The 18272-nt window shown below is 40.8% G+C and overlaps 1 long non-coding RNA gene across 1 annotated transcript in view; it reads left to right on the top strand.

Annotated features, from left to right (window-relative positions):
* Positions 1–3682: 3682 nt before the first annotated feature.
* Positions 3683–18272, top strand: part of LOC146267947 (uncharacterized) — a 31249-nt gene continuing 16659 nt past the window's right edge. The window contains exon 1 of the long non-coding RNA XR_014768817.1: positions 3683–4817. This is a non-coding gene — a long non-coding RNA (uncharacterized LOC146267947). The remainder of the gene's footprint in view (positions 4818–18272) is intronic.

The following is an 18272-nucleotide window of genomic DNA, read 5'->3' as shown; positions in this document are numbered from 1 at the left end:
GCACAATGGAGATGGTTGTGGACTTCAGGAAGAACACAGCCCCACTCACCCCCATCACCCTGTGTGACTCCCCAGTCAACACTGTGGAGTCCTTCCGCTTCCTGGGCACTATCCTCTCCCAGGACCTCAAGTGGGAACTGAACATTAGCTCCCTCACCAAGAAAGCACAACAGAGGATGTACTTCCTGCGGCAGATGAAGAAATTCAACCTGCCAAAGACAATGATGGTGCACTTCTACACAGCCATCATTGAGTCCATCCTCACCTCCTCTATCACCACCTGGTACGCTGTTGCCACTGCCAAGGACAAGAGCAGGCTGCAGCGTATCATCCGCACTGCAGAGAAGGTGATGGCTGCAATCTGCCTTCCCTCGAGGACCTGCACACCTCGAGTACCGTGAGACGGGCAAAGAAGATTGTGGCTGACTCCCCCCACCCTGGACATTCCCTGTTTCAGTCCCTCCCCTCTGGCAGAAGGCTGCGGTCCATCAGGACCAAAACCTCACGCCATACAAACAGTTTCTTCCCTTCCGCTGTTGGCCTCCTCAACAAGGCCAAAGCTCACACTGACTGAATGTCCTTAAAAACTTTTTGCACTACACTCAACTCCTGTAATATTTGTATTTTATATTGTAAATTGGCAACTTATATTCTACTTTACTGTATATTTTATTTTAATTGTATTCCACTTAGTATTGCTAGTTTATGTATCCTTAGTATAGTTAGACCACATATTTAAAATTAAGATTCCTATATGTTTACTGTATGCACCTTCCTGCCAAAGCAAATTCCTTGTCTGTGCAAACTTTCATGGCGAATAAATCCCATTCTGATTCTGATTGACTTTATGAAAAGTTGTACACATTTCAACAAAAGGCACCTGATATAGCTAAATGACCAGCTAACCAAACCCAAACTTTCCTTATCTTATCCCTATTTTTTTATGTCTCTGTTTTTGTTTAACACTATGCTTAAGCATCCCACAGAGCCATGCTCGTGGTGACTGTTTTGAATGATCAGCAGTGTTTGGGGGGGGGGGGGGAGGCTTGTCTTTACTCACACACTGTGCTCGTAAAAAAAAATTGCAGTTCGCGCACACATCAAATTTTAGGGGTATATGCGAGTCAAATAGTTGCACTGTTGAGCCCTGAATTGGCTTATTATTGTCAACAACAGAGACTCGTTATGAAGTTAGGGTGAGCTCACCAGAGGATTGTCCTGCAAAGGCAGCTGGAGTTTGCACCGTTGCGACTCAGACACAGTCGAAGTACTGCATTTCATCTTTATCTGATGCAGGTGCTTTTTCATCGCAGTCGTTTTCCCCCCTTTTCAAGAAATTACTTTAGAACATATATTGCACTTTGCTTTGTCTTTATCTTTGGCTTTAATAAAATGTAGCCAAGCCTTTGACCGTTTCGTGCGTTCTGCCATCGTAGCTAGCAACAAAATGATAAATAAAGCGAAGTAGCGCGTGAGGCAATTACATTCTTCTTTGTTTAGTTTAAAGGCGGTTGGCAGGCATTTCAATTGAATTAGTCATTTTATTAGTCAAACATTGTATGATCAACGTTACATTATATTACTTGGTCTCGATAGCGGTATCGATAAGCTTGGACCTTATTGATATTCGGGTTTTGAGAAATTTGGAACCGGGTCCTTACAGAACCGGTTCTCGATACCCATCCCTAATCCCTAGCGTCTGCAATCTTTCGACCAGTGTGTTAGCAGCGGCTTGTCTTGTTGAAGCCAGAAAGATAAACCTAACCTTCCCACATAGTGGGACCGTGCTAGTTTAGCCTGGTACCAGCAGGCTAGCAACTCACAAGTGATATTAACTGGTAATAAGTAGGCCTATATGATCCCTTGGATAGTAATATGCTTATCCCTGTAATCTCGACCAATGTCAGCAGTCAACTAAGCATTGTTAGAGTCTGTATTAAATTGATGAATTACTGTGGAGGAAAAACAACACCCTGAAGATACAGATGTAGAACAGGTTGGTGATGAATCAGCATCAGGGGTTAAGGTGAGAAGATGAATTGACCATTTTGGTAAGTATTGCATTAAATTGCAGTTTTATAAGGGATGTTTAGACAATGGTACCCATGAATGTTATCATTCACACTTATACTTGTAGATAGTAAAAAGGTGCTATAAATTGGGATGCCCAAATGTATGCATCATATATGATTTAATTGCTCAGAAGTCCAGTACAGATAATGTAACTGCTAGGCCTAGCACAGCTCTATAAAACCTGAACCAATTACCTACCCGACATATAAAAAAAATAATTCTGAACAAACAAGTGTCCCTACCAAAGCTGAGACCAAACCTGAGCCCCAAAAAAGGGGCAATTTTACATTTAAACACGAATGGCTTGATGAAATTGTTCAAACGGACACAAGCGATGGTCCAGGTTGGCTGGTGAAGCTTTCTGATATATTTAGCTACAAAGAGTTCTCTGCAAACTTTGCTCACAGTACTGAGGTTTGCGCTCAGACAGATTTCTATTTGCTCAGTGCGAACATTTTTTTGAGTGAGCATTGGCCTGGATACACCCATGGGGAAAGTACATTGCACCTAACATTGGGGAAGCCAGAAGGAGAGGATGAAGTACTTTAAACAATGAAAATGCCGTATACAATTGAATAAAAAGTCTCCTTGATTCTTTGTGTTTCAAGATGACCTGGAAAACTGATGGTAATATTCAGATACTGCTTTGGAGCAAGGTATTGTAGTGGTCGGCTATGGCCAAGTGATGGCGCACTGATATGATGTTATGATACACGTGTGAGATGAAGTATAATAAAAGTTGTCGAGTTGCATCCTGATGGTTGTGTCCCGAGTACCGAGTATATAGGCACAATACATGGTGTCAGAAGCGTATAACCCGTGACAGACAAAGTCTAGAGGTACAGACAACTTGTTGGATTAATTTAACGGGTGGAGAGTGAAGACGGTGACGTGTGGAGCTAGAGAGACAGTTTGACGGTGAAAGCTAATATCAACCTAGCGGTAAGCTACTAGCACACAGCATGGATCACATTTTTACCATCCCACCACCGGGACCCTTCGACTTCAAGCTAAGCTCGTGGCCCGCATGGATTACAAGATTCGACCGCTTCAGGCTTGCTTCTGGATTGAAAGAAAAAAACAAAGCTTACCAGGTGAATTCTCTCATTTACACAATGGGTGATAAAGCTGATGATATCCTGAGCTCATTGCAGTTGGCTTAGGATAAACAAAATGACTATGACGAGGTAAAAAATGCTTTTGATGGACATTTTGTAGGAGTGCATAATGTAATTTTTGAACGAGTCAAGTTTAATAAACAAAGTCAGGAAGTTGGCGAATCTGCAGAAAACTTTATCACAGCAGTGCACAAGCAAGCTGAACATTGCAAAAATGGCGTCTTGCGTGAAGAGCTGATCCGAGGCAGGAGTGTTGTCGGGATACGTGATGCCAAATTGTCTGAAAAGATGGTTGGATTGGATTTAGCTTCAGCCATAGTTCAAGTGAAGCAGCACGAAGAGGTGGAAAAAGCAGCAAATTGTTCTTCGGTCAGCCGATTCACCAGAGCAAATAGATGCAGTGTCTTACAACAGCAAGAGAAATGCTTATAGGAAAAATTCTGCTCAACGTGTAAGCCGTTTTCAGCCTCAGCCTGCCTCTACTAGCCCAAAGCAGAGTGGGAAGTGTGGCAAAACCCCTACACATGCATGGACTGAATGCCCAGCAGAAGATGCTGAATGTAGAAAATGTCAGAAGAGGGGACACTTGCATCTGTGTGCAGATCAGCTCAAAACCTAGATTCCATTGAGGAGGATTATGGGGCGGCTTATTTGGGAGCTGTTGACTATCCACAGTCGTCTACATGGACTGAAATGCTTACCATAAATGGTGGCCCAATGTGCTTTAAAGTGGACACTGGTGCATCTGTGACTGCCATCCCAGAAACAGAATACACGCAAGAGAAATATGGCAGGTACACACTGACACGCAGACCCCTGCTGGTCCCCACCAGTCAACCTCTGGATGTCAAAGGGCAAGTGCATGCTGTCATTCAGAGAGACGACAGAAAGATTGAGGTGGAGGTGTTCATTGTGAAAGCCCTGACCACACCCTTATTGGGCATGCCAGCCATTCGCAGACTGCAGATGATTCCTCAGCTCCATAGCATAGACGATGCAGAGACACACTTCCGCTCAACCTACGCAGATGTCTTTACAGGGCTAGGTAAACTTAAAGGTGAATATAAAATTAAGCTGAAAGACAATGCACCACCCTATGCCCTCTCTGCCCCATGACGTGTAGCCATCCCACTCCGGGCCAAAGTTAAAGAGGAACTACACCGGATGGAGAAAATGGAGGTCATAGCCCGTGTTGAAGAACCAACTGAATGGTGTGCAGGCATGGTCCCTATCGTGAAAACATCGGGGAAACTACGCATTGGTGTAGATTTAACCCATTTGAACGAGAGCGTCATCAGAGAGAGACACATCTTACTGGCAGTGGACGAGACGCTGGCTAAGCTGGAAGGAGTCAGAGTCTTCACAAAGATTGATGCAACGTCAGGCTTTTGGCAAGTACCGCTCCATCAAGACTCAATGCTGTTGACCACGTTCATCACACCAGAGGGCAGATATTACTTCAAGAGGTTACCTTTTGGTATATCATCGGCACTTTCACTATAAGAACAGATCACAAGCCACTCATAACACTCCTGAAGTCCAGAGCACTGGATGATCTTCCGCCGAGGATTATCAGATTCAGATTAAGGCTGCTCAGATTCAATTTCAACATCATCCATGTCCCAGGTAAAAACCTGATAACAGCTGATGTTCTGTCCAGAGTGCCTCTTCCAGACACAGCCACGGAGGCAGAGCTACCTGGAAAAGGAATTCAAAGCGTACTTGGACAGTTTAGTAGAAAGCCTGCCAGCCACACCGACACTGACGATAGTTTTAGTTTGACATGGAGCAGGCTAGTTCCGAAGTATAAGTTACCTTGGTTACGTAGCTAGAACTAGAATAGACCTTAATGGAACGGAACTCTTGCTGAAGTAAGTAAGTAAGTAAGACTTTATTTATATAGCACATTTCATACAAGAATTGTAGCTCAAGGTGCTTTACATAAAATCAATAAAAACAATAATACAAGTGATAAAAGTCATAATTAAAATAGCAAAAATAATATAACTAATAAAAGTAGTGAAACACTTATGAGATAAAATTACTTAAATGCTTCGGTAAAAAGGTAGGTTTTAAGCTGTCTTTTAAAAATGTCTAGCGTGTTTGCTTCCCTAATACTTATGGGTAATTTGTTCCATAGTTTTGGGGCGTAATTAGCAAAGGCCGAATGACCAATCTTCTTTTGACTGCTTCTGGTGACCTCTAATAGGCCTGCATTTGATGATCGCAGTGTTCTAGCTGGTGTGTAGTTTATAAGGGAGTTAGCAATGTAGCTAGTTCCTTGTTCCAATTCTGAAAGTGACAGGGAGCCAGTGTAAAGTAGCTAGGACAGGACTAGTTGAAATTCAAATCTGAGTCCAGGATTACACCGAGACTCGTCACCTCTGGTTTAAGACAGGGGGTTAAGCCTCCTAGATTCTTAGTAAGCATCTCTCTTTTGGATTTGGGGCCACATAATAGGACTTCGGTTTTGTCTTCATTTAATTTAAGAAAGTTATCATTCATCCATTTGTTTATTGCCAACAGACAGTTGGTAATGGAATTGATGGCCATTGCATCGTTGGGTTCAGTGGATATATATAGTTGTGTGTCATCCGCATAGCTATGGAAATCTATGTTATGTTCTCTGATTATGTCGCAGAGTGGTAACATATAAAGAGAAAAAAGTAATGGACCCAAGCAGCTTCCTTGAGCAACCCCATAGCAGTTCTCATGTTTCTTGGACCTATGGTCTCCTAAACTAACATAAAACTTCCTTCCTGTGATATATGATTTTCTCCAGTTCAATACACTATCCGTGAACCCAATAAGCTTTTCCAGTCTATTGATTGGGGTGTCGTGATCAATGGTATCAAATGCTGCACTGAGATTTAGCAGGATAAGGATCGAGACTTTATTTGCATCAGAGTTTAGTCTGAGGTCGCTAATTATTTTGGTGAGAGCAGTTTCAGTACTGTGATATTTCCTGAAACCTAACTGCGAGACTTCCAGGATGTTATTTTCTTCAAGAAAATAATTTAATTGGACTAAAACTATCTTTTCCAGTACTTTACTAATAAATGGAAGGTTTGATATTGGTCTGTAATTTGCAAGTAGACTGTTATCCAATTTGGGTTTCTTTAATAGGGGCTTTACAACAGCTGTTTTGAAGGCATCTGGGAAGACGCCAGTTCTAAGGGATGTGTTTATAATCTCTAGCACCGGACCTGGGACACTATCAAACACTCGCTTAAAGAATGTTGTGGGTATAGGATCAATATCTGAGGTTGTGGAGTTAGATTCGCTGACAATTTTGGAAAGTTTACTAAGTGTGATACAGGTAAATGTGCTCATGGTTATGTTGCAGAATCTACTGATGTCAGTTTCGACCCCACTTTTAATAATACTAGCTCTGATCAAAGTTATTTTGTTCTTGAAGAACAAAGCAAGCTCTTCACATGTAACTGCTGAGGATGGGGGTGGGACAGGGACAGTGTTTAGCAGCTGGTCAATGGTGGAGAAAAGAACTCTGGAATTTCTGGCATTTTCTGTAATAATGTTGGAGAAATATTCTCTCTTTGCTAGACGGATGGTTATGTTATAGGTGGTTAGTGTATCTTTGAAGATATTGTAGTGGATAGTGATCTTTGTTTTCCTCCATTTTCTCTCTGCTGCATGGCATTTTCTTTTCGTTTCACTAACATTTTTATTTCTCAGCCATGGGGAGGTTCTGCTCGTGCACTTCTTTTTGGTTTTCAGTGGTGCAACAGACTCTAACACAGATAATAGTGCATCATTGAGGTTCTCTACCATTTCATTCAGAGAGCAATCATGACTAGTTGGCTCATATAGAGCAAATTGTTCAGAAAATTTCATAATAGCTGTATCGTCTAAATTTCTTCTTTGGACTAAGAATTGTTTTGTGTTTTTTGTTAGGATAATTTCCACATTAAAAAGTATATAATGGTGGTCTGAGAGGGGTAGATCAGTTATTGAAATATTATTGATATTTAGTCCAGTTGTTATCACTAGATTTAGTGTGTTTCCGTGCCGGTGTGTTGGGTCTGTTATGTGTTGAAGTAGATTGAAACTGTCAAGGAGATTTAAGAGCTCAATAGTTCTTGGGTCTGCTTTTTTATTTACTTGGATATTTAAGTCTCCGTTTAAAACTACTTTGTCATATTTAGTGACACATAGTGATAATAGTTCAGAGAATTCTTGTATGAATATTGGCGAGTGCTTGGGTGGCCGATATATAATAACAAAAAGTATTGATTCGGTTTTGAGCTCTATAGCAAGATATTCATATGATGTGAATTCACCTAGCTCAGTGATTTTGAACAACAGTTTAGAGGAGAAAATAGCTGCGACTCCTCCACCTTTTTTTGATTTCCTAGAAACTTGGTGAAAGCTGTAATCGGGTGGACACGCTTCTATCAGAGTTGCTGTTGCCGTGTCATTGTTTAGCCAGGTTTTTGTTAGACAGATGCAGTCTAAGTTGTTTTCTTTGATCAGATCATTAACTAGAAATGTTTTGTTATTTAGTGATCTAACATTTAGAAGGGCCAGTTTAATCTGTGGGGTATTAACAGACAAAACAGGTGTTGATAAATCTGTTGGAAGAATATGGATAGTTCTGTGACTTCTAACACTAGTTTCAGGTTTGTAACGATGCATTTTACCATGCCATTTTCTGTTTTTGATGATGACCGGTATGTCTAATAAAATAGCATGGTGGCTGTCCTAGAGTACCGTTTCTTGGAGAAAGTCTATGACACTGAGCTGTTCCATCACAAGGGAGTTCATCTGGGGGGTACAGATCTGTGCAGGACCCATGACCTTGCAGGAGGCTGTTTGAATGTTCTGTTCTCTTCCATGGGAGGTTGATTGGGATGCGTCAGTCAGCTTAGACACAACAGGGATAGGGAGAGAAACTTGATTTGTGGTCAGGAGCACGTGACTGATGTTTGCTGTTAGTAGTCGAGATCCTCTACGGTTTGGGTGGAGTCCGTCAGCTTGAAAACGGTCTGCACAGTTCCAGAACACATTGAAATTATCGATAAATGTCAGTTTGTGTGCCAGACAGACAGATGCCAACCATGTGGTGAAAGATAGTAGTCGACTGAAGGCTTCTTTTCCTCTGTGAAAGCATGCAATCGGTCCACTGATGAATACATCTTGATATCTGTTGAGTGTGTTCAGTAGCTGGGTGAAATGTTTTTTAAGTATCTCAGTGCCAGTTTTCTTGTGTAGGATATCAAACGAGCCAGTGTGGATGATAATCTCAGGGCTGTTTGGTTTATTGTTGAGGATTGTTTGTACCTCTGACGACAGTTCCTCGACAGATGTGTTGCTAAGACAAATATTTTCTGTCTTTGCCAGTTTAACATGTGCTGTCATGGCATCTCCAATCAAGATAGTGGTCATATGTGGTGTTGTGTTTGCATTTCTAGTGTTTGCCTTATCAGTAGCTGCGGAGCCAGTTCTTAGCTTATTTGGGTTAGCAAAGATAGGACTTTGTGCTAAACCAAGGTTAACCACTGTGTCAGTGCTAGCAGTAGATTCTTTAGTGCTAGCAGCGTTAGCTCTTCTAAGTGCTGATGGGCTGTGGGTAGTCTTAGCATACCTTGGATCTTGATAATCCTGTGGTATTGTTGTCTGATTAGGCTTGATAGGGGGTCGAACAGCGCCCCGAGTGGTCCTAGAGGGGCTTGGAGTAAAATGGGAGACTCCCGGTCGCAGCAGACGATGATGTGTTGGATTTGCATGTGTGTAGTAGCTACCATCATGGTGTGTCGGCAATCTGGGCCCTTCATGTTTGTAAGCTGCGTGGCTAGCACTCCTGTGCCTCTTTGCCTTGGATTCCACACACAAGGGAGAGAAAGTTCCCAGTGGTTCAAATCTGTTTCTGAGTGGGACAGGAGGAGAGGTGATGTGGGAAGAGTCTCTGCCTCGCTTTTTATCCTTGGTGACAGTCCCAACTCCGATGAAGGTAGAAGCAGCGCTGGGCCTCTTTGGTTTAGAACCGAGAGCAGGCCATGACTCAAAGCTGGTTCCAAGGATGGCTCATTAGCCAGTAGGTTAGCCTCCGGGCTAGGTAGCATGGAATCTATAAAGTCTTCGGTCTTTCTGATATCTAAGAGGGTTCTGACTCTTAGCTCCAGTTCGACTATCCTCTGAGTAAGTTGTTTGCAGTCTTTGCAAGCCATAGTTCTACAAGGAACAAGCTTAAGCTTGCTTGCCTGTGGTCAGTCTTGGAGAGTAGCCCAAAATACCTCTGCTCTCCTTGGGCTTCAGTCCCTCAGGTCGTTCCTTTTAGTGGTTGTAGTCGATCCAGTTTGCCCCAATCAGAAGTATTTGATTTTGAGTGATATCATCAAAAACTATCCAAATGATTGAAACTGCAGAGCATTTCTCGGTGAATAGGACAATAGATAGGATAGGATAGAAGCCAAGCAGGGAAGCAAGCAGGGAAGGTCAGGGGGAGGACAGGGAAAGAAAATGCGACTGCCTTCGTTGAGAGCCAAGTAGTAGTAGTAAGCGAGACTTGGCAAAATAAATCTCGCTTTTCCTTAATCTACGAACGGTCGAGGTTAGTAAGTAGTTTATTATATGGCATTTTTAGCTTCTTTTCATTTTGTAAACGAAAATAAATGGTACCTCTAGGCTAATTGTAGCTAGCTCTCAAGTCTTCTCACGCTGTGTTTCATGTGTTGCCTTGCAACTCATTACTTTTGATAGAAAGCGGACAACATGGTTCTGCTAAAATGGCATAATTTCAACACAAAAAAAACTCAGCAGCTGACTCGTTGTTCATTTTGCAGATGACGTCAGAGGGCAATACGGAGCCGTATTGACCGCTGAGGAGGGCAATACGCGTCTGGCATGACTACCCATTAGCCAATCAGAAAGCTTGTACCGTCATTGCCATATAATAATTATTGTGAGAATTCTGTTAAGCTATTGTTTTTCTGTTTCTCTTTATTATTATTCCAACGTTCTTCCGCCGTTTTTTGGCCTTTAACTAGTCCTGCATAATTTCACCGATTCCTACAATTATGGTATCAAAACGTTCAGCTCCTTCAGGTGATGATGGCTCTGACTTCTGGTATTTCTCACTTTTATACTTTTTAAAGAATTAAGGTTTTTGTGCAAATTATTCTCCCATTAAAAGTAATGGTAAATCCTTTCAAATCATTAAAAAGCTTCCTTTTTTTCAAACTTAACTAGTTCAGCATACTTTCAGCTAGAGACACCATTCAAACATTAAAATGTTCACAAGACATTCAGCTATTCCCAAATGATTCAGGTTTTTCAAATATATTCAGCCAATTTTGAATCGTGACAGTTTTAAATACATGAAAAATGTAGCTCCTTCTTGATTTTTATGGTTGAGCAGCCACTCTGCTGGCTGCTCTTTTTTTGATATTCAACTAAATTGACAAACAAATTCCTCTGACGTTCATATAATTTAACTTACAGAAACAAGTTATACCTTAAAATGTAGGAAAACTTGTCCTCTTTCAGCCAATGTAACTACTAAAGAGCTCACATTTACAGATTTTCAGCTTTGAGCCTTGAGGCGAGAGCAGCCTTTCAAATTCGCTCACTCACTTCAATAGGTAAAATTCGTCAGAGAATTTCGAATGTAGACGTGTTTTTAAACTGCCGGTAGAGTTGTATTTCTGACCGCACAGACATATAAAGGACATGTCTGGTTTCGGGAGAGTCTTGGGTCTCGGAAAATATCCTTATTTTTTGGATTGGACGTACGGTTTTGCGTCTAGGTTAACTTGTTTGAGGTGTGGATTCTGGCTACATCATCATAATCGAGCTAGCGCGATGGCTCTCTCCATAACTAAAAACGGTTTGACTTTTCACAATCGACCAAATTGGCCAAACAAGGTATGTACAGTGAGCTTAAAGTGTACATAATCTAGCAGGATCGTTTTTATTTTAACAAGTTTTAGAGAAATATGCAAAAATCGAGGCGCGACTGTCATAGCTGACCATCACAAACAGCCAAACCAGGGCTGGGGTAGCTTAGCTAAGTGTTTGCTGCAGCTGGCGTTAATCCTACGAACAAACGCTTCGTAACTGGAAAGCTTTTACTTTTAATTGACGATATTGAACACAGATGTAAAGTAACTTGTCTTTACTCTAAATATCTTCTCCGTTTTCAATTTGAAGTAGTAGATCTACATACCACTTTGACACACTTGCGAGAAATGATCCACTGGTTAGATGTAGCATGATCTTGTTATTTACTATAAAAAACTCCAGGGACAACGACAACATCACCAACCTTGCACTATGAATTATTATATTGATGTCATCTTAATTAAGTGTCTGAACAGGACTGGGTGTGCAGGCACGCATTATAAGTTTCTCCTCCATCTTTGTGAAAGAAAGGGCCTATGTACAATTGGGCCTATGTACAATTAATATGTTTTAGAAGAAGTTTACAGTTGGATAAGAAGCTTGATACAATGTATGTGGATTCAACTCATTTGGTAGAGATGCCACCTGTAGTTTTATAACACCTAACTAGGAGACGTGAAGTCTAGGAGACGGGAAGTCTGGGTGACCTGAAAGAGTTCTTGTCACCTGGGGGGAAGAGACAGTTGTTCCGAAGACAATGTGGATTCAACTGTATTGTTCTAAGGATTTAACCAATGACAGAAGAGATTTGGTATAGCTTCATGTCTGTAGGATGGACCAATCACTTTTGAGAACTGTTGTATCTATAAAATGGTCTGTTGAAGAATGTTCTGGGGGGGTTCAGGGCCATCAGCTGAGTAGTGCTGGTGGGCTGGATTCTCCTGGTTCCATTCTAGAATGCTAGATGGAGCTGTATGGAATTGTCTTTGTGTTATTGTCTTATGTTTGTGTGCTGATGATATTATGTTGGGAACGTTATTATCTTAAAAATCTACGTCAAATAAACATTAAATCTGTACTCAACCCGACTGCAGCTTAAACGATTGATTCTCTCAAAAATGTCCACAACAGTTTTGGAGGGGGCACTAGGATGTTCATTGAGGTGCAACCTGGACTCGTGAGTGGCAAGAATTCTTCCTCAGTGTCAGGTGATTCAATGCAGCATTTTGAACAGGGGAAAGTGGTGAGTTACTGAGATCGATTACTTTGAGCGAAGTTATGGTGAGGTTGAAGTTATTGTTGAATTTGACAGGGTTTTGTTTGAATGGTACAATTTTAGTCTGATAAATAGATGTGCAATTCTATCTTTTACATTTACTTAATTTGGGTCCAAATTGTGATATTGCTACATTCCTACTGTAAATCCTCTGTGTTTAGTCTTTGAGTAGTTCAAAGATGCAGTTGTGGTCTGTGTTAAGTCTTTGATGTTTTTCAAGGCTGCAGATGTGGCCAGTTTATTTGTTTCTGCGCCAGTTGTCATATGCATAGTGCATATGGTTGTCCATCCATGGGTGTGTGGATGAGTGTTTGGGTAATGTGGAATGTTCTTGAAATTCACAGTGGATGATCTGTGAATGGATTGGTTGAAATTGTCATATCTAGTTACCAATTTTTTTTTCTTTCTCACAAATACATGTTATTGCGATATTTTAGCGAATTGAATGAGCTATCTAGGTCTATTGAAGTCATGTAATTACTAAGGTATACTAATACATGTTAAAGGGTTCGAGGCCCTTTGCGTTGAAGTCGTACAAAGGATCTTGAGTCCCATTAGGGGTTACGAGTTCTGCATGAGTTTACTGCTACTGAAATGTGTGTGTTATGATTAATTCTTAGTTTGGTGGTGGACCAATGCGTGGCCAACATTGGTTAATAAATCCTAACCAAATTGACATGTTGCAGATTGTCGACCAGAACTGAGATGGATGTGTAAACGGCTAATCTGATGTGTTTTCCATGTTGAATTTGAATCCCGACTTCTCTTTTATGTGAGGAAAGAGAAGTTAAAGAAAAAGTGAGGAAATTGTATAAGTTTGTCTTTTGTGTTAGATGTTTGTTTGAAACAACGAGGAGTAGAAACCTAGATTCTATTTAAAAATGTTGCCAGTCTGTTGCCAATGACCAACGGTTGCTACGTTTTTCCAGCAAGTTCAAGTAATTCCAGTGTTGCCTTTTACCTTCAAATTCGTTCAACCCAGACTTCAGCAACTGTTTTTCTGCTAAATTTTCACATTTTCCCTTTTGTTTTGCATTTTTCTTCTCTTTTCTGCCTTCATCTTGCTCCAGGTCCTTTCAAAAATACCTTTCACAGCAGTACCTTCCAACTGCCAGTACTTTAGCATTTTTCTTCTCTTTTCTGTATTTTTTCTGCCTTCATCTTGCTGCAGGTCCTTTCTAACATACATTTCAGGCCTTTTAAAACTCCATTTTCTGCTAAATTTTCTCATTTTTATGCATTGTTTCTCTTCTTTCAGATTTTTTTCACTTTTTGGTTTGAATTTTTCTTCTATTTTCTGTAGTTTCATGCCTTCGTCCAGCTCCAGCCCCTATTTAAAATACCTATTGGGCGCATTGAAGCTTCAGCTTATAACTTTCTAAACATTTTCACATTTTTCAGCTTTTTTAGCATGGTCAGCTATTCAGGTTTTCAGCATTCTCACTGCTGTTTGGCAGGAACAGCCTTTTCTAGTTCTTTTTGCCCCCCTAAAACTTTGTCAATATTTGGACTACATAGGTGTCAAACGTTTTGTCTTGGTAGCGATTGAGTTGCTAGTATTTGGATTCCATTGCACAGTTTAGGAGGTTACAACGTTTTTGTGGCGACAAAGTGCCTTTTGTCGACGAAGGGTAATCTGTGCAAGCTACGTCACCACGTCAACACACGTTAGCAACGACGCATGGATACAACGTGATACTTTCTAGCTAGCAAATTGGAGCTTTGATTACGAGTGAAAAATACCACCCCCAAAAAAATCACAACCACTTGGCTTTGTAGAGCATGCGATTTCGAGTGGAACTGCAATCTCGCATTTTTGATTTAGGTTGTGACAGTCTTTGAAATTTGAGCGAGTGCAGGTCGCCCGTGAGACCGCCTCGTCTTTTAGGCGGCAGCCATGCTAGAAAGCGTCATAGTAGTATTTTTTGTAGCTAATTTTATAGTTCAATTTTACACAAAAAAACAGAAAGAGGGAAATGTTATGACGATATGACTATTGTGAAAACAGCCAGGTGGTGAGATTTTAATATAGATTACTGTAAAAACGTTGATTTGTTTGCTACGTGAGAGCCTGTCAGCTTCCATTGACGATTGCGGCAGGAACAAGTCAACAGTGTTGATACTCAGGCAACTGTCGATCTGCGTCTGGTGAGTATTTTCTTAATTTCGTACCAGGGTCAATTCTACATCTAAGTGGACAGCAGTGTTTTACAGATATGGCGATTGTGAAGACAGCCAGCGGCTCAGGTCTAGCCTAAAGTTGCTAACTAGATATCCACTTATTTAATTTTAGCTTCGTAGCCACACAATTACATGACCTGGTCTTGGCTTCTTAAAACAACGTTTTCCACGGATGCTCATGGAGATATCCAAATCAACATAAGCTAACCTCAACAACAGCCTAATGTTAGTCTATCGAGTCCCGAGTCACTCGTAAGTAGTTTACAGCATGTGTAGGCTAGCTAGCTAGCTAGCATATACCCAGTGCCTACAAAACATTTCATTGATTTAGAATGTTTAGGCCTGATATTTAAATTAAATATTATTTTATCGAAAGTGTCCCATTGTCGTTAGTTTAAAGGCAAACAATAAAAAATAAAATGAGCATTGAGAATGAATGAAATGGGGCAAGATCTAGCTAGGCTAACAAACGTGAAGTTCACAATGTTGTTTGTCCGTTGCATAGCAACAACCACACGAACGGGACTATTTTCTCTCGGCTACTGAAATGCGATACACAATGTTTGTTGTCTGTAACTATTTTGTGCTGAAAGGCAGCTTACTATTTATTTGCTATTTATAATTTCGCTGGTAACCGTATTATAAAAGCAATAAGGTACTCGAGGCAGTACATTATCGTCAATGATGTGCGGGTTCTAGGGTTTGCCGTTGTAGGGGGGTAAATATTGTCCAAACAACCAAAACGAATTCCCCTATGGTTTAAAAGAAGATGGGAAACTGAACAATGTATTAGCATGAACCAAATAATACCAATACCAATAGAATTCCAGGTATTTGACTCTATGGGTTAAATCAGAGCAAGAATGGTCAAAGTACGGTTAAATGAAATACGCATTTAATAACTTTGCAAATGAATGAAATCAATTACAAGGCAAACATGTTACAATATGAAAGCTTTCAATCTTACCTACTCTACCATGATCATTGTAAATCAGAGAGAAAGCAAGAGGTGAGCAAGGAGTAGGACAAGGGAGAACTGAGGAGAAGGTCTCAGGAGACGAAGAATCCAAAGAACAATGCATTACAATTCCCTTTATACACAAGAACAACCAATCAGACCAAATCTTGAATGGGGTGTGAGAGCCATCAAGTTGAGACCGTCCAGAAACTCCAGACTTTAGCATATGAGAGGTGGGGGCAGGTTTGACACCCAGCCTTACAATCCTCCCTCTTGGACACAAAAGCACAGCAAAAGCTGCAGTGTTCATCGTGTGATAACCTGCACCCATAGGAAAAGGAACTTGATTGCAGACAGGTCAGCATTGAGATTCTAATGGTCATGGCTATTGCTCAGAGGATCACTTTTGGATCATGGCTATTGCTCAGAGGATCACTTGGAAGAACACAAGAACACAATTGGAGCACAGCACTTGGTTAACAATGAAAATTGTAAAGTTTGGAGTGGTCTGGGGTCTGAGTGAGTCGGATTGGATACAAATGGAAATTAGTGAGACAGTGTCCTAAAACTCAAATGGAAAAAATAGGTGAACAACAGTCCTCCCTTTTGATAGATGAGAGGTACACAAACATATCATCTAGCAGATGAAAATGGCAATTAAAACAAAAGCGTTCTTGGGTCCAAAATAAACAAAACACAAATTACACAGCAATAATAAAATAAAATACAAGTTATACCAATCTACATTTACAGGTCAGGAACCATTGTGAGTTTAGCTAAAACCTAGAACATTTACCACCAACTCTATAAAACACACAAAGGTACATACTGATCCACAATACCCAAATCTCATCCACACAAACCAACATAGGAACTCATGGATGGACAAACCATATGCACTATGCATATGCAGCTAAAGGAACTGGAGCAGCAACAAATAAACTGTCCCCAACGAATCTTTGAACTACAACAAAGACTAAACACAGGGGTAATACAGTAGGAATGTAGCAATATCACAATTTGGACCTGAATTAAGTAAATGTAAAAGATAGTTGAAATTGCATGCAATCACGTTAAAAAGTTTAAGATTTGGTTGTCTTGGTAAAGGTTCAGCTTATGCTGCATGAAAAATGGGGGAGGCCTACCCTTTCCCAGATCCCAACATTTGGACTCAGTGTGACCACTTCTTAGACAAGCACGACAAAATCTAACTTTGTTGTTAGCATAAAACAAGCGTGTGGGTGGAATAGGCATATTTCTGCCAAGATCCCAACATCGCATTTCGGTGTGTCCTTGTCTTTTACAGAAGTTACACTGTATATGATGGGGCTGCTGGGGCTTGGGTTTTACTTCTGTCGCCATTTTTATGGCAGCAATGCGTGGCGGATCAGGAGCACGACAGTTCTTTGTAGAGCGCGGTTTGGGAATTTGCGCACCAATTCCACTCTCTTTGTCTGAACACTCATTAGTAGAATGTGAGCCAGCATGGCTGGTCTCTTCACTGCTTTTATTAGCGGTGTCTTGCCTTGTGGCACTAAAAGGTGTCGCTGCTTTGAGGACAGAGTTGAGAAGACATTTGCCTATTAAATGTACAGTAATCTTCAATGTTTGTTTCTTTTCTGCTTTCTTTTCATGGACTCCTACAGTTCGCCAATGTTCAATTATTTCAGCTAGCGTAAACTCAATTTTAAGACCGTTCTTGTCTTTCTTGCTCAATTCAGATAACGTTCGGTTAACGCTAACTTCTTCCCATAGGTTAAGTAATTTGTTAACTTCAGTTTCCCATTCCATTTTTGTTCATTTCATGCAGGAGCTAATATCAGAAACTAGTAATAGGCTTCTACCAACAGAACCTGGTGGAACACAATTAATGTACATTTGTAAATGCTTACTCACCGCACCATGGTTTGAAACGCCGGTTTGCCAAACTGTAACTGAATTGCTCGAAACATATCACGTCAGGGTCACCAAAACTGTAGGGGGGTAAATATTGTCCAAACAACCAAAACTAATTCCCCTATGGTTTAAAAGAAGATGGGAAACTGAACAGTGTATTAGCATGAACCAAATAATACCAATACCGATAGAATTCCAGGTATTTGACTCTATGGGTTAAATCAGAGCAAGAATGGTCAAAGTACGGTTAAATGAAATACGCATTTAATAACTTTGCAAATGTATGAAATCAATTACAAGGCAAACATGTTACAATATGAAAGCTTTCAATCTTACCTACTCTACCATGATCATTGTAAATCAGAGAGAAAGCAAGAGGTGAGCAAGGAGTAGGACAGTAGGACAAGGGAGAACTGAGGAGAAGGTCTCAGTAGACGAAGAATCCAAAGAACAATGCATTACAATTCCCTTTATACACAAGAACAACCAATCAGACCAAATCTTGAATGGGGTGTGAGAGCCATCAAGTTGAGACCGTCCAGAAACTCCAGACTTTAGCATATGAGAGGTGGGGGCAAGTTTGACACCCAGCCTTACACCGTTTTGTTTGCTGACAACACTCTGGAACCCGTACATTATTGACGCTAATGTACTGCCTAGAGTACCTTATTGCTTGATTATACACGGCTGTTCTTAATGCTGTAGAATGCTCCATTCACTTAAATGGGGCTTCCCAACGTTCTGCGGTGAACAATTTTCTCATATTTGACCGTCGCTATGCATATTTGACCGCTGTCAAGGAAAGTGGCGTTTTTGCTTCTGATTCACGTCTTTCGTACCACTCCGCAAGTAGTCCGGTCACTTTTCAACCCCAGCGTACTCCGTTGCTTAGCGACGTCAGCTGATCTGA

This window comes from Hypomesus nipponensis, chromosome 11 (assembly GCF_054491055.1).
Source record: "Hypomesus nipponensis isolate SF chromosome 11, ASM5449105v1, whole genome shotgun sequence".
NCBI lineage: Eukaryota > Metazoa > Chordata > Actinopteri > Osmeriformes > Osmeridae > Hypomesus > Hypomesus nipponensis.
The sequence above is the reverse complement of the archived record's forward strand: the minus strand, read 5'-3'. Positions and strand labels throughout refer to the sequence as shown.